Source organism: Somniosus microcephalus, chromosome 14 (assembly GCF_052327205.1).
Source record: "Somniosus microcephalus isolate GS21.2 chromosome 14, FLI_Smic_1.0, whole genome shotgun sequence".
NCBI lineage: Eukaryota > Metazoa > Chordata > Chondrichthyes > Squaliformes > Somniosidae > Somniosus > Somniosus microcephalus.
This window is the reverse complement of record NC_141000.1, coordinates 54,650,692-54,673,635: the sequence shown is the minus strand read 5'-3', so window position 1 is coordinate 54,673,635 and position 22,944 is coordinate 54,650,692. Positions and strand designations below refer to the sequence as shown.

The 22,944-nt window shown below is 40.9% G+C and overlaps 2 protein-coding genes across 5 annotated transcripts in view; one reads left to right on the top strand and one right to left on the bottom strand.

Annotated features, from left to right (window-relative positions):
* arxa (aristaless related homeobox a) overlaps positions 1-22,944 on the bottom strand; it is a 165,435-nt gene that overhangs the window by 113,095 nt on the left and 29,396 nt on the right. The window lies entirely within an intron of this gene.
* Positions 1-22,944, top strand: part of pola1 (polymerase (DNA directed), alpha 1) — a 316,470-nt gene that overhangs the window by 291,874 nt on the left and 1,652 nt on the right. The window lies entirely within an intron of this gene.

Sequence of the window (22,944 nt, the reverse complement as noted above, 5' to 3'; positions counted from 1 at the left end):
TGAGGTTTTAAAATGGCCAAAGTTTGACAAGGGTGAATCATTGTAGTCATAACTGAATAATTTATTTTGTATTGTGAATAAAGTGGTATTGGGTAAATGCCATCAAACTAGTAAAGGCAAACGAAAAGTTTTTTTTTCCCTTAAAACCTACGTATTAATATGTCAGTAATAGTAGTGAAAAAATAGACAGGTGAGTTACAAAGCCCTTATCTTTCTGAACATTTATTCAGTTTAGTTTGATTGACAAATGATTAGAGTGAGTTCAGTGGGATTTAAATTGTTGGTCTAAACCATAGACATAGGTGGTCATTTTTCATGTCATTATAAGGATGAAATCTTCTTCAAACATGTTCAGAATATCTACTGGGAAGTCTTTGCAATAGAACTTTTATTTGCAATTTTCTTCTCTCCTCCAGACAAATTTAGCACCCTTATCTGCTTTGGTTCATGGATGGTGTGGTCCTCTTGCAAAGCTGTTGAGGCATTTAGTGTCGTATCTGCCAGGATTTCAGTGATGAGCAGTGAATTGCTTTCAAAGTGGGCATTATGCCAGTTGAGCAGCACAATAGAAAACCAATCTCGCACCATTCTACTCTTGATGTCATTATTGCAGCATTTTAGATAACTGCTGGTACGAAAAGATGTGCTGAATTGCTACCAGTTAGTAAAGTTAAATCCAGAGTAGCAGTAAAATTACTCTGAAAGCGGTTTGTCCGAGGTCAGTACATGGACGATAGATGGCCTTTTTTATTAGCATGGCTAACCACTTCTCACTACAGTTCTTCACCTACATTTTATTTATCATCTTCATTCCTCTGTTGGAAAAATGTGTCGACGGGAAAAGTTGAAATGCCATAAAAGTTCAGAAAAGTGTCTTGTAAATAGTGCGTCACTGTTGCTGTGTCGAGTGACTCGTTACTGAGCTGACCCTGCTAAAAAAGTATGTCCTTTGTTCAAATTTCTATTGAATTACATTTCAGGAACTAATGTGGGCGGACTTATGGTGTGAAGCATAAACACCAGCATGGACTTATTGGGCCAAATGGCCTGTTTCTGTACTGTAAATACGATGGAAGGTGCATTTGAAAAGATCAAATTAGTACATTTAATTTCTTCGGTTGTAGATGTTTTGTTATGGCTAATTGGTACTTGTTAATTCTGTTTTTTTACGGAAGGCATCTTTTTTGGGGGGGGGGGGGAAGTGTTGATGCATCTTTCCCAATGGGCAAGACTTGCTGAATCCTGGCCCACCTGCTAAAGGGAACACCTTAAGGTAATGTAAATGTTCCGTCTCACTGGACAGGAATATTGTTCAAAAAGCCTATTTAACCCCACAGTATGGCGCAACATTGACAATTCTCCAACAGAGCATTCTGCTTTCTCGGTTTGAATAGAGTTGTCTTGTGGAGGGGGGGGGGTGAGAAGTGAGGTTTCTTCCCCCCCCCCCCCCCACAGAGCATTTACTGGCCCAAATTCTATAAAGGAGACCGACCGGCACGCCATCATCTTGGGGTGTTTCTGCCGGCAGTTTGTAAAATGTAACTGTAATAATTGATAAACGTGTTTGCAATGAGAACTTTAGGGTTTACTGGAAAATCTGAAGTTGAATTCTTGTCTTTTGATATAAAAATTACACAGTTGGAGGACTGGATGGGAACGTTGCCCATTTACTTCCAGGACATGAGTTTGAAACAATTCGCAGTTCCGTACCTGCCGAGTTTGACATCAACTGTGCAATTGGGGAAGATAATGATTTAAAGCCATGCACTGCCCTGCAGAGTAGAAAGAGTCTACATACTGATTGTGGACAAAATATTTTGTGTGTTGAGGCATAAGAGGCAGATACTGAAAAAATGTTAAAGGGTTACCTTTGACCTATGTGAGTCCAGTATGTCTGCTACGCTGAAATGAGGGAGGTGTGGGCGGTGGCTATAGAGCTCTTCAGAAACTCTTGTCAACAATGTTGTTTAAGCAACAAATAGATTCTTTTTTTTAAAAAACCTGATTATCTGGGATTTATCTAAGGGTCAGTAGTTAGCATTCCTTATACTTGGTAACATCTCCCTTTAGTTTCACAGCAGTTTCTTTTTGTCAGACACATTGTTTGACATGCTGAAGAGCCTCTGAACCAGGTTACTGACAAACCTACAGCTGTAGAATTTCTGTTTGCCCAATAGAGAGTAGTCACTCTCCCCGTAGGGGCAATCGTCAGTTCTCCAAGTCCAGGGATCCTAGGCCATGGCTTAGGGGACCCCAAGTGTGCACAGAATTACTGCTAGAATTGAACCAGCTAAAACTATCTTACAATTGTTGACATTGTATTTTGTCTGCCATTTCCTTTATCTTATCAATGTCCCCTTACAACTCAAGACCAGAGGACTGTACATGCAATAGCGCTTTCACAGAGTTCAGTGAAAGTCCTGTCAATTAATGATTAATGCAGTAGTCTCCCTGGCTGCACATCGCCTGTAGTCATTTCTTTTTCCTGCTTTTTCTCCTCCGCCTCTGCCAAAGCTGCTTGGACCACCCTACCAGTGAGGACACTGGCTTGTGGGGTTCCCTGGAGCCAAGTGACATTATGTGCAATTTGTTAATTTTGAAATCTTCAAGCTTTGCATTGAAAATATGTCAAGGTCTGCAGAATTTTGCTTAGCAAGACTTTCGCTACAGGAATTGCCACTTTTAAAGTCCAGACAACAACAGCCGACAATTGCTACATTTAAAAAAAAATTGAGGTCACTTCCATTTGTTTTCAGCATTTTCATTCTGCTTCCTGAATTGCACATATTTGATATTTCGAACTGTTGAGTATCAGATCACAATAATAGGCCATATTTAACTTAAAGCTTGGTGGTGAACATTGTAATCCCTCACACGGAGTACGTTCTTTACCCATGTGTATCTCTGTGCTTCCTTCAAGTGGTGTTCAGCATGATGGAGCACGGAATCTTCATTTGAGAAGGTGGGTAGTAGATAGTGATCCCAGGGGCAGTAGGCAGGAGGACTCTCAGGCCACCTTCCCACGCCTCCGAGACTGTGTACCATTACAGACACCTCTGGTTGGTGTATCTTGCAAGTGGAACAGGACATATCCATCATGGGATGGTGACTGAGAAGTCTGTCTGAGCTGGGGTGGAGGCGGGCAATATTGCAGAGGTGGCAGCAAGTGTTTTTTCTGGTGGAGTGAATATGGACTGAAACTCGGCTTAGGGTCATACAGGGTGCCAAGGTTGCGAGCAGGTGGCTGCAGGTGATTCATGGTCAGAGGTGACTTGAAAGGGGAGGAACTAATTATGTTGTGCTACCCTGACTATTCTTTACTCTCAAAAAACAAAATATTTATAATATGTGTTAATGAATATAGTACTGTAACTTTTAGCAAGCAACTTTTAGATGGTTTTAAATTGGATCACTGGATGGAGTGTCTTGGAGCAACAAAGCACAAATTTGGGCAGAATAAGCACTGTGCTATGTTGCTGCTAAAAGCCTTCACTTGCAGTCCAGCCTAGAGTGCCATTTATTTGCAGCCTTAAGGTAAATCGGATGATCCTATTCAATCCAATTGAAGGTGAGTTGGAGGGTGGGGCAGGTGGGGGAAGAGGAAGTGAACATTATATAATTCATGTTGGTGTGGTATGTATTCTCAATTAAAGGTCCTTGTTCCTATGAGAAGAATTCTGTCTGCTTTGCTTAACATTTTGGTTTTAAGCAGTTATTATTTAATTATCATTTTTGTTCAATTATCCCTCAACCATATATAATATAAAATTTACAATCTGTTTTCCCTATTTAGTTTGGAATTATTGCTGGTATGCTATACTCAGTTGCATTGCCGAGATAAAAAATGTCTTTTTATGTGCATCTTCATAATGTTCAATTTACAGGCTGCTCTCCTACCTCTTCACTGCTTAGAGTATTCCAATTCTCCTCCCTTCCTGCTCTTAGAGTGCACATAACTGTTTGAAATCCACTGGTACAATTGTCAAATCAATTATTCATTCTCTGCAATTATGCTAGCACAAAGAACATTTTGCTGGACTGAATGATGATTAAATTAACAGCTATTCCAGCTGCCTGATAACATCTAATAGAATATTCATAAGCCCAAAATGGAATGAATTATCTCCATTAACTTCATCATGCTCACTTAATTACATGCTTGTTATTGTATTTACACCTTGTTAGATACCACTGAAGCTGATACAGTGACTGGCCAGGAATCGGAAGCGTCTGTCATAGGGCAGTGAGAGCGTTTTGTGGGAAATGCTATTTATTTTAAATGCTCCACCTGCTGGGAGCTGGGGTTAGTCAGCGGAGCTGAGATGAATTGGGAGACGGGGTGTAAAAGAAATAATGTGCCTCTGACAGGCTTGGTGGCTTTTAAGTTGCTCTCATTCAGCCACTTCACAAAAAAAGATTTTTTTTATTCCATCTTTCAGTGATGACATGATTGCTTTTGGTAATCATTTACCATTCTGGTTTTATTTTTTTTCTGAAGTAAATTGTCTGTAGTAATAGGTTCTCAGAATTATGCCCTGCTTTTTCATGGAATTCATTTTTTGAACCTGTCTGCCAGTATTTAACCTCAGCTAGATTTTCTGTTTTCTCTCGTAACTTTATTTACAAAACACCTACTTAATAATGGTGTGCTTTTTTTTATTTAAATTGTTCTTTGTGAAATGTGTTTGCGATGACCATTGTTATGTTGAGTAATTCAGGGTAGTCATCCATATTTAATCTACTTGTGGCCAAAATAAGTGTTATTCTTGTGTACGAAATGCATTCATATCCAATTGATATTGTAAAGATATTCTTTTCTTTATAGTCATGCAACAGTCCTCAAGTATATTTACAGAGTGGTCGATTAACATAAATGCACAGTAGAATAATTCAGGACCTTAACCATTTCACAAGATAATGAAGTTTGTTTCTCATTTTTGAGGAAGGGGAAGGGAAGAGAGAGTCACGGTTTAATAGTACAGGTAGAAGCAATTGGATGCTGGCATCCTGACCAGTGGATAGTCACATAGAAGCAAAGCGCTGATGGGAGGAGTTGGATATAATTGCTCTTACTTAATTCATAACTAAGTTTTTAATGTTTATGACACCAAACTTCCCATCCTCCTGTTCAGTCTACAAGGAAAATTTGTTGTAGAACAACCCTACCATCTCATGTACCACAATCTCTGATACAACACATACTGTGCTTTTACTAATCGAGAATCCATACAAATAATTTATAATTCACTCAAAACGATAACTTTTTCGGATAGCTTCCAAATACTGTATCATGAAGAGTGTGCTGCACTCTGCGAGTTCCACATGTTAGAACTCCAGCGAAAACGTGTATGTTTGTACTACAGATTAGTCAAGCTAGACAAGTTATGTTTAACTGCGATCTTCAGAGAACTGTATGATAAAGATATTAAAAGCTCATAGTCTTCATGTAGCCAGACAATTTTGCTGCGTAGAAGCTCTCGCATGTAACAACAGTGAATGGTTTAGTTTCATTATTGACCTCTACCTCTTTGCTGGTGAAGAGCAGGCTGGTGGGATTACTGTTTCTTCTAACAGGGTAAATATGGTGAAGTTACCAGAATACAAATTAGCATAGCAAGTCAGGCCAAGTAGAACCCCATTTAGTTTTGTCAGTCTTTGCCAAACAGGAAGAGCAGATGGACAGGGAACCTGTGTAGGGGGCAGGTCTTGGAGACGGAGTCAGCCCACATATATTGTTTACTTTTTCCTTTTCAAAGCTTATTTCGCCATCTCTTTCATTTTTTTCTACCCCGATCTCTCTATCTCTCATTTTACTGACCGCCTGCGTTAAAAATGAAATGACAGGGTAGCGAGAAACAGATTGTTTCCGGTAGTTGAGGGGTCAAGAACGAGGGAATTCACTTCCCGGGTTAGTGGTTGAAGCAGAAACTATGCCATCATTCAAGATCAGATTGGATAGATGGATGAGGGAAAAGGCATTGAAAGGATATGGGAACAAGGTGGGTAAATGTGATTCGAACTATTTTCTGCTGACAAGGACTGGTTGGGCAGAATAGCCTGCTTCCATGTTGCAACTTCTATGTATTTCTATTTGAGGGTTGGAACTGTAAAGGACCTTCTATTTGGTTCAGTGGAGATGTTTTTGAACTGGTCATTTTTGTTTTTATTTTCCAGATACATTTTCATGCAAAATGTTTCATGTTAAATAATCAAAATTGAAGCTGATATGACATATCCTGCCGATGTTGCTTGCTATCTAGTTGCTTTATATTTATTTCCCTGAAAAGCTGATTGTGTTGCATATTTTCATTCCCAGTAGTTTCCTTATCTGGGCAGTCTGGTCTCCTGATGTGGTGCTAGATGATAGTGAAGGGAAAATATATAGTGTAACTGTAACGAGGAGTAGTTGTGGAATGAATTATCAGTTACCATATACTCATTCATTGGCGAGGGTTTGTGTTAAGAGGCGAACAAACAACCTTTTGAGTCTATCGTTGATCAGAGCCCACGTAATGAACAGGCGGGAAGTACCATTTCAAAATGATGGAGACATTTCAAATTGAAGCGCTAACAGGTCTTGCGTTCTGGAAGAATGTTGGGAGGGAAACGCTGCTTACCAAACTGTGTGGCCAAGAAAACTGAATGAAACCAGGGCCAAATGCACGAAAAACAGACTTAGTATTTGCTACGTGGTTTATATAGATATATATTTTTTGAAGCATGGCCTGCTGAAAATACAGACTGGATGGGTGGAAAACATAACTCATTTGCTTCAAGCCCCCGATGCCTGTAATGGTTCTCTTGTGCCATCGGTAAAATAATGTAATCCTTGGCACTGCTGCTCATGAAAGACAAAATAAATGCAATCCTTCACTGTTGCATGTTTGAAGGGTGCTGTCGGAGTCTTGCATCAATGCTATAAAACCTAGATATGGGTGGCATGGATCTGGGTTCTGCAATTCTACTTCGAAACATGTTAAGGTTTTGATGGGCTTTCCTGAGTGTGAGGTATATCCAAAGGACTTTATTCCCATAAAGAAATTGGGTCCTGTTTTTTAAAGGGAAAACAAAAAAAATATCTGCCTAACATACTGTTTATTTCAGAGATCAGTGTTTTTTTGTCACACAGCAGTAACTTTACTGAGTGTGCTGTAAGCTGAATATGAATCCAATTTAAACATGCATTTTTTTTTTGCCAATTTTCTACCATCTCCTGAAGAAGTTGACTCCTTGCTGAAATACATTTTTGCTGGTTCCAAGCGGCCTTGTTACATCACCCAAATGGCAATTTTTCAATTATAAGTCAAGCCTGTGCATGATGCAGGTACGTGTGTTAAATGGGCATTGCTTTAACCTTGCCTGACGTATAAGTATTTTTAATATAATTAACCTTTCCTCTATCAATACGTGCTGAAATCCATAACTGTTGAGCTTTGAGAGATCAACAACAATTTTTTTAAAAGGTAGCTTTCTGTATTTTCCATCAGTCCGAAACTGTTTAGAACCCTTCACACCTGAATATTGTAAATATCCCGGATTTTCATAAAGCTGTAGAGTTGAATTTCAGGAAACGCTCAAGCATTTTCTGCAACTGCGGTTTAAATAGCAATCGGACTTGTGTGAAGATATTCGGCCGGTGGAGTCAATCAGAATATGGGCTGTAGACTTCCAGGATTAAAATGTTCAGTGAACACGACTTGAATTCCGTCAATGGCTATCAGTGCGGAGTGTTGAAGTTTCATTTAAAAGAGACAAAATCCTTGACTGATGGCTTGACTGATAAATATTATGCAGTATGACCTCGGGGTCACAGAGCTGCAGTGTACTGTTACCCCTACATTGTCAGGAGAATTGGATTTCAGTAGGTCTTTTGGAGGCTTGGACTGTGCCAAAATTGGAACTGCGGTGTTTCCCCTTGCTGAAGGACCTTGGGTCAGGATTTCAATGTGTTACAGTGCCCATATATATTTTTTTCCAGTACTGTAATGCTATCACCGTACCGAGTAGCCTGGAGTTTGGATTACAGCTTGCAAGGTTTCCTTCAGATAGCTGTGCAGCAGATCACCTTCCTGTCATATCTGCTCGACTGGTGTCGCTGTGTGTTTCTGTTTCACAGTGCAAGTGTTTGAGAGCCATTACAGCAGCTTGTATCATTAGCTGGCATGCAGGACAAAAAAAAAATTCCAGCTGCACTACCAAACGTACTCATTGGAACAAGTTTATAGTCTGACAACATCATTGGATTGTTGGGGAGAGAAAGAAAATTGGTGGTAACCAGTTTTGGAAACTATTAAACTCCATGAAAGCAAAGTGAAAAATCAATATTGGCCCAGAAATTCGGGTCGGAGGCTTCCCGCGGGTGCAAGCCCCCAACCTGCACTTACCTAGCGCGCCAGCTGTTGAGCTGTGGGCCCGTGTGGGATTCCGATCCTGGGCCTCCTCCAACTGCCGGCGCGCAGTGCTTGCGTATCTCAGGGGCGCAGTTAGTTCGATGCGTCCCCTGGGATCACGTGGGCCATGGAGAGCCAATGGTAGCAGGGAATGCTTCATTCATAAGTTTGACAGGAAGAGCTGTCAAACCTATAAATACTATAAGCCCCAAAACGTCATTAAAACCTCAAAAAAAAAAAAAAAAATTTAAATCACATTTTTAAAATAAACTATAAATTACATGAAATAACTATTAAACAATAATTTAAATTTTTGAAAAAATTTATTACATTTTCTAACGGGGCTAAAAATAAACTTACCTTTCTTCAAAGTATTTAAAAATAATAAACCTGTGGAAAAATGTTTTAATTTTAATTAATTCACCACTTACACTTTTAAAAAGCAGGCGCAAGGCCTGCTTTTAACAAGGTAACTGCTGGAGACTTACCCTCCCGGAGAAACCTGCAAAAAAAACGTAAGTTCGATGCGCACGCGCTGCCTCTCCGGCGCACGCGTTCGACTTCTGAACCCCTTCTTTCAGGGGAACGGATGTGCCGGTTTCCCGCGCATGCTCAGTACATGCACGAAACCGGCACTTTCGTTGGGCCTACGCGTGAGTACCCCGTGCGCACTCACGCGTGGAGACCCGAATTTCTGGGCCAATATAAATTAATTTTAAAGTATTTGTTCTTCAAATAAATGACTAATATGCAGACAGATTGTGTCACAGGTACAAAATACCAGATGTGCTCCAGATCAACAGCTGTCTTGAAACTAAAATAAGTGAAAAGCACTCTCATTCCTATTTGTACCACGCATGGTCTGGGAGCAATAGGAAAATAGCATTACGACAAGGTTTAATTTTTGTCCCAACCTCAGAAGAGGATCCCCAACCCCTGCTGCACCAATGTGACATTTATTTTCATTTCTTCACACCAACAATCCTTGGGCTTGTCTGAATGACATTGTCAACTAAAACCAAATTAGCAGGTCATTTGTGCTGTAGGCTGAAGCCCTCTAGGAACTGCATCAAGACTGCCAAAACTCATTTTTACATCGGGCCCTTACAGACGGAGGAGACGTTAATCCTATCGGTTCAGGCTGGGTATGAACCCAGCTCCCAAAATTGAAAGGCTGGTGTCAAAAGGCATTTGATAAATTACCACATCATAAAAATGCTAGCAAAATTGAAGCCCATGGGATTAAAGGGGCAGTGGCTGTGCGAATACGAAATTGGTTAAGGGGCAGAGAGTAGTGGTGAATGGTTGTTTTTCAGACTGGAGGGAAATGTGCAGTGGTAACTCCCAGGGGTCGGTATTAGGACCACTGCTCTTTTTGATGCACATTAACGACCTGGGCTTGGGTATATAGAATATAATTTCAAAGTTTGTAGATGACACAAAACCCAGAAATTTAGTAAACAGTGAGGCAGCACGGTGGCATAGTGGTTAGCACTGTTGCCTCACAGCGCCAGGGACCCGGGTTCGAATCCGGCCTCGGGTGACTGTCTGTGTGGAGTTTGCACATTCTCCCTGTGTTTGCGTGGGTTTCCTCCGGGTGCTCCGGTTTCCTCCCACAGTCCAAAGATGTGCGGGTTAGGTTGATTGGCTATGATAAATTGACCCTTAGTGTTAGGGGGATTAAATACGTGGGGTTACGGGGATAGGGTGGGATATGTGTTGGTGTAGGGGTTACGGGGATCGGGTGGGATATGTGTCGGTGCAGGCTCGATGGGCCGAAATGGCCTCTATCTGCACTGTGAGGTTTCTGTGATTCTCTGTGATTTCTGTGATTGTAACAGACTTCAGGAAAACATAGACAGACTGGTGAAATGGGCAGACACATGGCAGATGAAATTTAACACACGGAAGTGTGAAGTGGTTCATTTTGGTAGGAAGAATGAGGAGAGGCAATATAAACTAAATGGTACAATTTTAAAGCGGGTGCAGGAAGAGGGGTGTATGTACACAAATCTTTGAAGGTGAGACTAGAGAAGCTGGGATTGTTCTCAAAGGAAAGGTAGTCTGTGGGCAGCTGTAAGCGTAATAAACGGCGAGCGCCGTCCTTTCGCCGCTGGCCGCAAAATTCCAGCCAATATTTTTATTCATGAACGAGTACACAATTCGCAAGAATTAAACATTAAAACGTTTAAATAAACTTAATTTTGATCCAATATGATGGAGCCGAGGTCTTGCGCTAAATGCTTTTAAGTAGTGTCATGACAAGCAAGAAGACACTGGCAGATTCTGAAAGCCTGGGTTTTGGGTGCTGATTACATCGTGATAGCTTTGTAGCGCAAGCATACTTTATTTGTGATTCCATTAAACGGGCACAATTGCTATGGTTACAGCTTGAAGTCATTGGTAGTGAACATGAACAAAGTTATTTTTCATAACTGTTGTTGGCTGTAAGGAAAATATTTCTGTAATATGATGTGTGGGATAAATTCTGTATCCCATCTGTGCAAGATAATTTTTGTGCAATATTGTTGAACATAAATGTAAAACTGTTCACTAGGATTGAGTTGTGTGATGGGTGGATCAGAAAAGTAACTGCTATAATACACTACTGTAATATGGCATGTCTCCCTCACTAATTGAACCATGTACTATAAAACCGTATAATTGCTCTTCAGTAAAACAAGTTTTTCTTATGTGCAAGATTCCAAAGACTTAATTCGGAGGGATGTGGTGGCTATAGTTGTGATCCAAGTTGACACTTTTAACAATCTTTTAGTACATAGGCTTTGTATTCCCTTGAATATCAAAAAATTTAGGGGTGGTGTAATTGAGGTGTTGAAGATGATCAAAGGAGTTGATAGGGTAGATAGAGAAACTATTTCTTATGGTGGGGAAGTCCAGAACAAGGGGCATAACCTTAGAATGAGACCTTTGCTATTCAGGGGTGAAGTCAGGAAGCACTTCTTCACACAAAGGGGAGTGGAAATCTGGAACACTCTTTCCCCCCCCCCCCCCCCCCCCCCCCCAAAAAAGCTGTTGATGCGAGGTCAGTTGAAAATTTCAAAACTGAGATTGATAGATTTTTGTTAGGTAATTTTATGGGTTCCAGAACCAGGGCGGGTAGGTGGAGTTGAGAAACAGATAAGCTGTGATCTAATTGAATGGCGGAACAGGCTCAAGGGGCTAAATGGCCTACTCCTGTTCCTAAGTCTTGTGCACCAGAATTTGGGGGCACTTCATAGACGGCCTTAATAATTTCCCTATCCAACTCTGTAGCTACAAACCAATTGTTGAACCTAATTGAACTCTTCTGTGGTTAAATTCAGGTCCCGTTTATAACAACCAGGTTGCGTGCTACAACAGACCCTGGATCTAAAGAAAAAAACTTGCATTTATGTAGCACCTTTCACATCTTCAGGACTTCCTAAAGCATTTAACAACTAATGGATTATTTTTGAAGTGCAGTCACTGTTCTATTAGCAGATATAGCAACAGATATATCCAAGGTCCCACAAAGAACAGCGGAATAAATGAGTGACCAGATGATCTGTTTTTGTTGGTGATGGTTGAGGAAGGCATGTTGGCCAGGACACTGGGAGAACTCCCAAGTTCCACGGTATTGTATATAAGCAGGCAAATGAAACCTCAGTTTAATGTCTAATCCAAAAGATGATACCTCTGACAGTGCAGCACTTCCTGAGTACTGCACTGTAGTGTCAGCCTAGTTTGTGCACTCACATCAGTATAGATAAATGCGTGGATTACATAAATGAAAGTTTATCCTTCTATCTAGTTTAAAGTGAATATTCTTTAAGTTGCTGTATGAGTGATATTAAATGTTAAACATTTTAACCTTAAACCCATTGTACCTGTGTTGTTTTCCAACATTGGCTATTACAATAAAGGTACAGTAATGGGGTAATTTTACAGTAGCCAGTAGCTAAGTACTAGCAAATCAAAAAAGGTTGTGCTCATTTGGCTGCCTTACCATTGCAGAGATCTTGCTCGTGGCAGCAAATGTCTTTTCCTATCGCAAAATGTGTGGAAATAGGAACTGTTTACCGATGTAAAAAATGCAGTTCTCTTAGCAATAAAATTCTGTTTTTTCATGTTAAAAACAAGCTTTTGTCAGATTCCAATTATCAAAATGGTACAGCCTCAGTGGTCTTGACAGTCCAAAAGTACATTAATCATTGGACTCTTTTTTTTCTCTTTGATTTATTAGTTCTAAGAAATAAATATATAGCTTAGCAATCAGATAACTTTGGAAAGCTTTCTTGAGACGGTACAGGCTTCCATTGCGTTATTGAAAGGAAGGTAGGCTATCCTTCATTCACTTCTATTTTTGCATATTTTATCCTGATTGTGACAAGTAGATTATAGTACAAACAGGCTTTTACAGTTCTGTACTCAGTGTTCAGCTGCATTTTGGTAGAGAAGTTATTAACTGACATCTGTTTACAGTAGATGGAAGAACAATTTTAGAAAGTTCAAGTTGCTTTGCAAAATATGCACTCAACGTTTCGCATTTTCTTTATCCTGCTAACTCAATAGGAATATTACTTGACTAGTGATTGAAGTGTTCATTACATTACCTGCAGTGATATTTCTGCTTTGTGCAAGGTAATTAAGATTACCAGAATAAGACAGCTATGCCATAAATCCAGAGTAACTGGTGCACAGTTTAATAACTATACGCAGGCTGCAGTTTTGAGGTTCAGTGGCTAGAATCTACCATGTGGTAGAATATATTTTTCTATTGATTAGTAGCTCCAGCTAAAAATCCTTTCCTGCGCAGCAACACTGGAATCACTTCGCTGGGACAGTGGCTTACTGATGTGCTTACAATTTTATATGATTGTAATACTTGCTGATGAACAAGTGGAAGATTATAGCTTATTGGTCAAATAAAAAGTGTTTTGATTTTCTTAAAAAATTGATCTGAAAGTTCCAATAATATAATACCATGAGCCAGAATACACAATCACTGTTGCCTCTTGAACCAATGTAGCCATGCTGTTGGCCTCAATAGCACCACCTACAGAATATTAATGGTTTAACTCCTGTACCGAACCCTAACTGGTCATAGAATGTGCAGCAGAGGAGGCCCATTGTGTCTGTGCTGTTTCTGGAACTGGAGCTATCTTCTAATCTTATTTCCCTGCCCTTTCTACTTTAATACTCTTCCTTTTCAAAGAATTTATCCAATCCCCTGTTGAATTATGTTGTAGCCTCTGCTTCAATAGCCACTTGGAGTAAAGCATTACATGTTCTAATAAACCTCTGTCTGGGGGGGGGAGACTTCGAACTTCCCCTTTTTGTTCTTTTAATGATCCTCAATTTGTGCCCCCTTGTCACCAATTCAACAACCAGTGCAAACAATCTTTTATTATTTTCCCTCTCAAAACCTTTCATAATTTAAAAAAAAAAGACTCTTAAATTTCCCCCTTTAACTTCTCTGTCCCAGCAAAAAAGCCCAATTTGTGTGTTTTATTAATAACTAACCTCTCATTACTGTACCCTACCCATGATCCTAATGTGCTTTCTATAATGGGGTGCTGAGAACTGCGCATAACATTCCAGCTGTAGCCTAACCAATGATTTATACAAATTCAGTGTACTTGAAGATAAAACTGAGAATTCCATTTGTCTTTTTAATTACCCTTTCTACTTGCACCCACACCTTTAAAGATCTCTGGATCGCCCTGGATCTCTCTGTTTCCCCCACTCTTAAGAGTCTTGCTGTTTATGGTACACTTTTGTTCGCTGTTCTTTTTCCTAAAATGTACCACCTCACATTTCTCTACATTGATCTGCATCTGCCGCCTGTCTGCCCAGTCCATTAAACCTAACAGTCTTCCTGCAATCTCTTGCATTCTTCTTCACAGTTTGTGCTCATGTCCAAATCAGTTATATAATGGAAAACAAAAGATTGTGCATTCCCACACCATCTTTAGCATCACAGTGAAGGAGTTCCTGCTTTGCCATGTTGCTAAAGATGGTATATAAACAGGATCAATGACCATCAACATTTGCTGACCCAAAAGTTAAACCCCTAACGCCTGATAGTTTGAGACCCAAAATGCACATCGCAGACCTTAGTGTGAACATGGTATTCAGCAATTCAGGTCCCAAGGCCAATGTTGAGCAGGGTTAGGGATTAAAAAAAAATTAATCAGACCTGAAATTGTTACGCAGTTTGATTGTCCCTCAAGGAGATAATAATGTTAAACATATTTCTATTGCTTCCAAAATTAACATAACTGTTTTGTGCGCCTGCATTGTGATGCCATGCCATCACCATGCAAATGAATCCCAACAAACTCGGACTGGGTTTTGTCGGTGCCTGTATGAATCAGTTCTTTAACTCCAAAGCAACTTCAGAATCAATTCACTTTTGCTAGCATATGACTGCTACAAGAATGTTCCAGTATAAGCCTACACCTGTCATGTAGGGATTTTCCTTGAAGAGTGATTCACATTGCTCGACTTAATTTATATTCAGCAGAAATCAGTCTAAAGAAAGAAAGACCTTGTATTTATATAGCGCCTTTCATGACCTCAGGACGTCTCAAAGCGCTGTACAGCCAATGAAGTACTTTTTATGAAGTGTAGTCACTGTTATAATGTAAGAAAACGTGGCAGCCAATTTACGCACAGCAAGGCCCCACAGACAGCAATGTGACGATGACCAGATAAAAAATTTTTAATGACACTGGTTGAAGGATAAATATTGGCCAGGACACCGGGGAAAACTCCCCAGCTCCTCTTCGAATAGTGCCGTGGGATCTTTTATGTCCACCTGAGAGGGCAGATGGGGCCTTGGTCTGACATCTCATCCAAAAGTCTAAGCATAGAATGCTATAGATCAGAGGGCGATCCATCGAATCAAAGAGGTTTACAACACAGAGGGAAAGAGGGAAGCCACTGGCCCAACTTGCCTGCTGGCTCTTTGCTAGATCAATCCCAAAGCTAATCCCACTGCCCTGCTTTCTCTCTGTAGCTTTTTATCTTTCTCTGCTTCAAATATTTTCCAGTTGCAATGGTCTCTGCCTCAACCACTCACTGGCAAAGTACTCCATGCTCCAAAAACCCTCAACAACAGCAACTTGTATTTATATAGCGCCTTTAACGTAGTAAAAACGTCGCAAGTTGCTTCACAGGAGTGTAACCGGACAAAATTTGACACTGAGCCATATTAGGACAGGTGACCAAAAGCTTGGTCAAAGAGATAGGTTTTAAGGAGCGACTTAAAGGTAGAGAGAGAAGCGGAGGTTTAGAGAGGGAATTCTACTGCTTATGGCCTAAACAACTGATGGCGCAGCCGCCAATGTTAGACCGATGAAAGAGACCCAAATTGGAGGAGCGCAGAGACCTTGGAGGGTTGCAGGGCTGAATGAGGTTACAGAGATAGGAAGGGGTGAGGCCATGGAGGGATTTGAAAACAATGATGAGAATTTTAAAATTGAGGCATTGCCGGACCGGGAGTCAATGTAAGTCAGCGATCACAGAGGTGATGGGTGAATGGGACTTAGTGCGAGTTAGAATACAATGTAAGTCAGCGATCACAGAGGTGATGGGTGAATGGGACTTAGTGCGAGTTAGAATACAGTCAACAGGAGTTTGGATGAGCTCAAGTTTACGGAAGGTGGGAGTCTGGACAGGAGAGCATTGGAATAAGAGAGTCTGGAGGTAACAAAGGCATGGATGAGAGTTTCAGCAGCAGATGAGCTGAGGCAGGGGCGGAGATGAGCGATATTACGAAGGTGGAAGTAGTTATATTACATTGCTGGACCAATCATTAAGCTTTTTGCCCCCTCCTCTCTGAAGGAACGATATGAGTGAGAACAGAAGTTGTTTTTTTTCCTTCCCTAACTTTGGAGCACCAAGGTCAATTGTAGCTGCTGATCCCTGTCCAGGCTGAGATACTGAACTCAGCACAGACTGGACCCACGTGTTCTTTGTAGTTTGGCATCACACTGGACAGCACATTTTCTGTCTGGGTGGGGAAAGAGGGGGTAAGCAGGGTCTCTGGGTCTGAGGTGCCTGCAAGATAAAGGGCTGGATTTTCCGACCCCCACGTATATGTATGCATCCATAGGGGCTGCGCAAGTGCCGTGTTTAGGCATACGAAGCACATGCGCTAAAACCTAGCATTTGCGATCTGTCAAGAATCCTCTTGACAGATCGCACACATGCCCAGGAGATGGGCCTCTGCGGGCAGAGAGTTCTGCTTTCTGCACAACTTCCGTCTGCTGAAAGCCTTTAAAAATCTTACACCTGGTAAAAGCAGGCGTAAGGCCTGCTTTTACCAGCATAAGACTTTTAAAAAATAGAAAATTGTCACTGATTTATCATTTTAAAATACTTTTACAAAAGTTAAGTTTATTTTTAGCGCCATAAAAAAACTTCAATATTTTTCCAAAAATTACATTTTTGTTTAAAATATTTAATTTAATGTCATTTTAATTCATTTTAAATGTGATTTTTTTAATTTTTTTTAATTTTATGTTTTACTGTTTTTTATGTGATTCCCCATTCATACTTTTGACAGATCTATGCGGAGAGACCTGTCAAAAGTGTGAAGGGGGATTCCCTTCTTTGATTGATTGGTTCCCCATGGCCCATGTGATCCCAAGGACACTTGCGAACCGCCTGGGATACCTGAGCCTCTGCGCATTTCGTAGAGCAGAGGCCCAGGATCGCAAGCCTCGGGACCTACGGAGCCAGCAGGTAAGTTCGTAGATTTTTTCCAATCGGTGGCATCCACCCGCACGGAACCTCCGATTGGAAGTTCAGGCCCATTATGTTTGATGGTGGAAGCTCAAAACCAGTTGATCTTCAATTGTAGACTTCAATTGCAATTGGATACCTGCAGGTCTGCAGTACTTCTGGTCTCTGTTAATGATTGACCAACCAATCTGGCTTATTAATGCCACTTGAAGGCTTACTTCACAGAAAGGAGATGGCTTGATTCAAGGTGGAAACTAGCTTTCCCTGAATGTGAGATTCCATTCCCTCATCAAATTCATTTTACCCAAGATTAAATATTATTAAAAATGTGCTAATGGTTTAGGACTTCATAAATTATTCCATTTATCTAATTCTACCAACATGATCTGGTCCCCAATTAAGTTGAACTGAAACCGATGATGTATTCCATTAATGGTCATAGCGAGGATTCAAGATTCAAGATCATTTTATTGCCATATGTAACTAGTACACTGGAATGCTTACTCCCCACTCACTCCCACAATACAAGCATATAATATAAAAGCAAAAAAATAAAAACAAGTATAAATAAAAACAATAAGCAAAAAGTATAGCAATAACAGTCCAAGTTGCAGGATATGATGAATAGTATAAAAAAGCCTCAATTACCACTGGAAATAATAGTAATGTAATATGATAAATATATGGTAATATAAGTATAATATATATATTTACATAAACATATAACCATAATATATGGGGCAGTGCGATTAGCAGTTCAGTAGGCGCACTGCCTGTGGATAGAAACTGTTCTTAAACCTGCTGGTCCTGGTTCGGATGCTGCGGTACCGACGTCCGGACCGCAGGAGGGAGAACAGTTTGTGCCCAGGGTGATTGGGGTCCTGGATGATGGAGCGGGCCTTGTTCCGGCACCTGGTCTGGAAGATCTCCTCGATGGACGGAAGTGCGCACCCGATGATCTTTTCTGCCGTATTCACAACTCTCTGGATGGCTTTCTTGTTCTGTGCAGTGGTGTTGCCATACCACACATTGACACCACTCATCAAGACACTCTCTATGGTGCCGCGGTAAAAGTTCACAAGCCACTGTGTGCTTATGCCGCATTTCCTCAGGCACCGTAGAGGGTAGAGGCGCTGGTGTGCCTTCTTCAGCATAGCCTCAGTATTATGGTTCCAGGCCAGGTCATCAGAGATCTGCAGACCCAGGAATCGGAAGCAACTGACGACTTCCACTGGTGTCCCGTCTATGCTGATGGGGCGATGGTTCCCTCGGTGGCTTCTGAAGTCCACGATGAGCTCCTTAGTTTTGCCAACGTTCAGGGCAAGGCTGTTGTCATTGCACCATCTCATCAGCTGGACTATCTCATCTCTGTACTCCGCCTCGTCATCGTTGCTTATCAGGCCAATTACTGTGGTGTCGCCGGCAAACTTGATAATCTGGTTATTGCTGTGTATGGCTGTACAGTCATGTGTAAACAGAGAGTACAGCCAAGGACTGAGGCAGCAGCCTTGTGGCGCTCCGGTGTTGAGAACCAGAGTGGATGAGGTGTTGTTCCCTATTTTCACCACTTGAGGCCTACCAGTCAGGAAATCCAGAATCCAATTGCAGATGGGAGTGCCCAGGCCTAGGTCCCTCAGTTTCAGGACCAGCTTGGAGGGAATAATAGTATTAAAAGCAGAACTGTAGTCAATGAACAACAGTCTGACGTAAGTGTCCCTCCTGTCTAGGTGTTCCAAAGCAGTGTGTAGTGTTAGGGAAATGGCATCGTCTACAGACCTGTTCGCCCTATATGCGAACTGGATCGGGTCCAAGGAATCGGATATAATGCTGCATATGTGTGTCATGACCAGCTTTTCCAGGCACTTCATGGCTATAGATGTTAGAGCCACGGGACGATAGTCATTGAGGCCTGTTACCTTGGTCTTTTTAGGTAACGGCACAATGGTTGTCTCCTTAAAGCACAGTGGTACAACAGACTGCTGCAATGAGATGTTAAAAATGTCCGTGAACACAGGAGCCAGCTGGTCTGCGCAGGTCTTGAAGACACGGGGTGAAACCCCATCTGAGCCGGCTGCCTTCCGTGCTTTCACCCCCTCCTAAAGGTTCTCCGGACCTCGGATTCAGTCAGCTGTAATGTGTAATCCTCTGGGTGGCTGGGGGTTTTGATGGCCGGCTCAGTGTTCTCCCTCTCAAAGCGAGCATAAAAAGTATTCAGTTCGTCTGGTAGGGAGGGATTGGTGTTGGTGACTCCCGCTGAGCTCCCCTTGTAGTTGGTGATGGCCCTTAATCCCTGCCACATGTGTCTGGCGTCAGAGCCACTGCCATACGGAGACTCTAGTTTGTTCTTATAGTCTCTTTTTGCTGCTTTGATAACCTTTCTGAGGTCATACTTGGCCTTCTTGTAGAGTTCGGTGTCCCCTGATTGGTAGTGTGCTTGGCAAATGAACCCTTCATTGCTGTGTGATTTGATATCGGAGTTGTCTTAACCGTTCTGTTGGGCCCTGCCAACTTAAGTTTGACCCTTCCTCCTTGTTCTGATATCATTTAGTTTAGTCTTGCTTCGTTCCATATCTCCTCTGATGCCTGAGCTTCTAGCCTAAATAACTTCCAGCAAAAATCCAAAACTGCCATATATTATATATTTAAAAAAAACTTGGAAAATAAAAAGTGAAAAGAAAACTTTATTGCAGTTACAAGTGAGGAATACTAGTCAAGATATTTTAGATGCCGAATAACCTCAAACAAACTACTTACAAGTCTGTGGTTAGAGAGAACTCTGTCATGACCAGTATATTTAATCAAATTAATTCTTCAGTGCAGTACTGAAGACTAGTTGGATTTAATTTTTTTCTTGCTAGTTGTAGTTTTTAATACCATGATTTTTTTCTTGTGTTTTGCCAGAAAACACTGGAGAGTTGCAGCCTTTGCCAGTTTCTTCAGTAACTTGAAAATTGCTGTGTAAATCAACTTGATTATGCAACAGTTACCAATGTTACATGAGAGATATGACTTGGAATATTGCTCATGACTTTGGGGATTTTGCAGTTTTATTTTTTAAAGTGGGTTATTAACAGGTCCAGAGGTCCTCTCTTAATTGTGCAAATCCTACTTTCTGTTGATTTAGACAATTTAGGATATTTAGTATTGAGTAAATCCAGATGTTGGCAATTTGAAATCATTTGATTAAGATTTCCCTTCTCTCTCTTTCTCCCCCCCCCCCCCCCCCCCCCAACGTAACCTACACTAAAATTTCTCCTGTAAACTGAAGTAATAAGCCATTTCTGGTGTGAGATCCTAGCACAATGATATATACAGGAAAGGGAGTACATATTTGTAATAGGCACCAAGATCTTTCCAATGCTCCAATACTAATGGTTGTGTGTAATGTATTGTCTATTGGATTAAAATAATCTTACAAGGAAATGCAAGAAAGTGCTGCTAGTCATCAGCAATACTGTTCTCTGTCGGTGACCAAATACTCCCTTACCCAACTAGCCTGGTGGGAAAAGTCAATATCCCATCAAAAGGGCAGGTTAACATATAGGGGAGCTCATTCCACCCGGTTTCATTTTCTAATTTCTCAAATGATTTCTGCTCTATCTACAGTTTTAAACAAAACTTTATTCTCTTGCTGAGATTTGACGAGTCCATTAGTAAGGTTTCTGTGTTGAAGAAAATAAGTATTAACAAATCAGATTCATTTGAGCTACAAATCTACGGGTCTGTACTGCAATAGAACCAAGTATTTGTATAAATTGGTGAAACATAGTGGGCATAGGATGTTCCATTAATGCTATAGTCGGTATAAGTCGTCATAAATCATGTTTTGCAGAGTTAAATTGTACTTTTGCAGTTTAGAGGGCCTTGCACAGTAGAAATCTTCTGTGGTGTTACAAGAGCGAATGTTGAATATACAGGCCTGTCACTTTTCTGTTTTATATTGTGGGTGTACTGTAATTGGAATTCCACAGCACATACATTTAACATTAAAATTTACACTTTTCATATTCTGACAAAAAAAGCAAGCATTTTGAATGCCAAGTGGGCTAATCTTTACAAGTATAAATTCAGAAATATATCTGAAATAAAGTTTAACCATTTCAGTTCAACGTAAATATGAACAAGGAAAGACCACTAGACTCAAACCAGTCTGTCCTTTTTTCATAAATCAACACCATTTTAGCCACCTTCTCACCATATCACTCAATCCCTTCTTTGTCCAGAACCTTTTCCAATTGTCCATTATATCCATTTATACTGTCTACTTCTCTGGCCATTCCTGGCCATGTATTATGCAACTCTATTGCCATTTTGATGAATAAAAATCTCCTGCCTTCCCTTCTTCTAACTTCCTAATTATTAACTTTAGTCTGCTGGCAATATTGGGAAGACTGAAGCCATTGCCTTCAGTTCCCACCACAAACTCTGTTCCCTAGCCACCTACTCCATCCCTCCCCCTGGCAACTGTCTGAGCCTGAACCAGACTGTTCGCAACCTTGGTGTCATATTTGAACCCGAGATGAGCTTCCAGCCTCATATCTGCGCTATTACTAAGACCACCTATTTCCACCTCCATAACATCACCGACTCTGCCCCGCCTCAGCTAATCTGCTGCTGTATCCCTCATCCATGCCCTTTTTACCTCTAGGCTTGACTATTACAACGCACTCCTGGCCAGCCTCCAACGTTCTACCCTCTGTACGTTAAGGTCATCCAAAACTGCTGCTCGTGCCCTAACTTGCACCAAATTCTGTTCAACCATCACCCCTGAGCTCACTGACCTACACTGGCTCCCAGTTAAGCAATGCCTCAATTTTAAAATTCTCCTTTTTTTCAAATCCCTCCAGGGCCTCGCCCTTCCCTATCTCTCTAATCTCCTCCAGCCCTACAACACTCTCGGATATCTGCACTCCTCCAATTCTGGCCTCTTGAGAAACTCGGATTTTAATCGCGCCACCATTGGCAGCCATTCCTTCAGCTACCAAGGCCCTAAGCTCTGGAATTCCCTCCCTAAACCTCTCTGCCTCTCTTTCCTCCTTTTAAGACACTCCTTAAAACCTACATCTGCCCAAATATATCCTTATGTGGCTTGGCGTCAAATTTGTTTCATAACACTCCTATGAAGCGTATTAGAATGTTTTACTACGTTAAAGGTGCTATATAAATACAAGTTGTTATTTGTTGGATCAATTTTCTCAATTCCCTTCATAATCTTAAAATAACCTCGGGTTTCCAAAAGGAAAAAAAAATCCTTTATCCATGCTCAGCTTAAATCCTTTGCTCAACTAAAATTCCTGATACCTGGACACATCTTTGTTGCTCAGCTCTGTATCATATTATGGCGAATAATATCCTTGCTATGGTTAGGTGTCCAGAAATGTATGCCGTACTCCGCATGGATCTGACCAACATATTATGCAAATTTATAGTTTAGATAAAATGGACCCTAATTTACGGTCAGCGGCGAAGCAAAGATGTTCACCGTTGGCCTCGAAGTAAGCTTCCCACAAAGATCTTGTGATCTCTGTGGCGAGAAGGTCAGCTTTTCTGATGTTCAGTTGAAATCCGTGTAAGTTAATGGGGAATCCCTAACGTGAGCTGCTGTGATGTCAACAAGCTGCCTAAGCAACCAATCACAATGCAGAATTCTCACAGCCCGGGATCAAGGAAATGAAAGAATTCCTTTTATTCTAACTTTAAAATGTTATAGAGAGAAAAAGAGAGATTGGGACTCTCGCATGAGGAAAAAGTAACCTGAAATAAAGATGATTAAACGTTAAAAAAAAAGTTCTAAAAAATTTTAAGTTTCTTAAAAATTGTA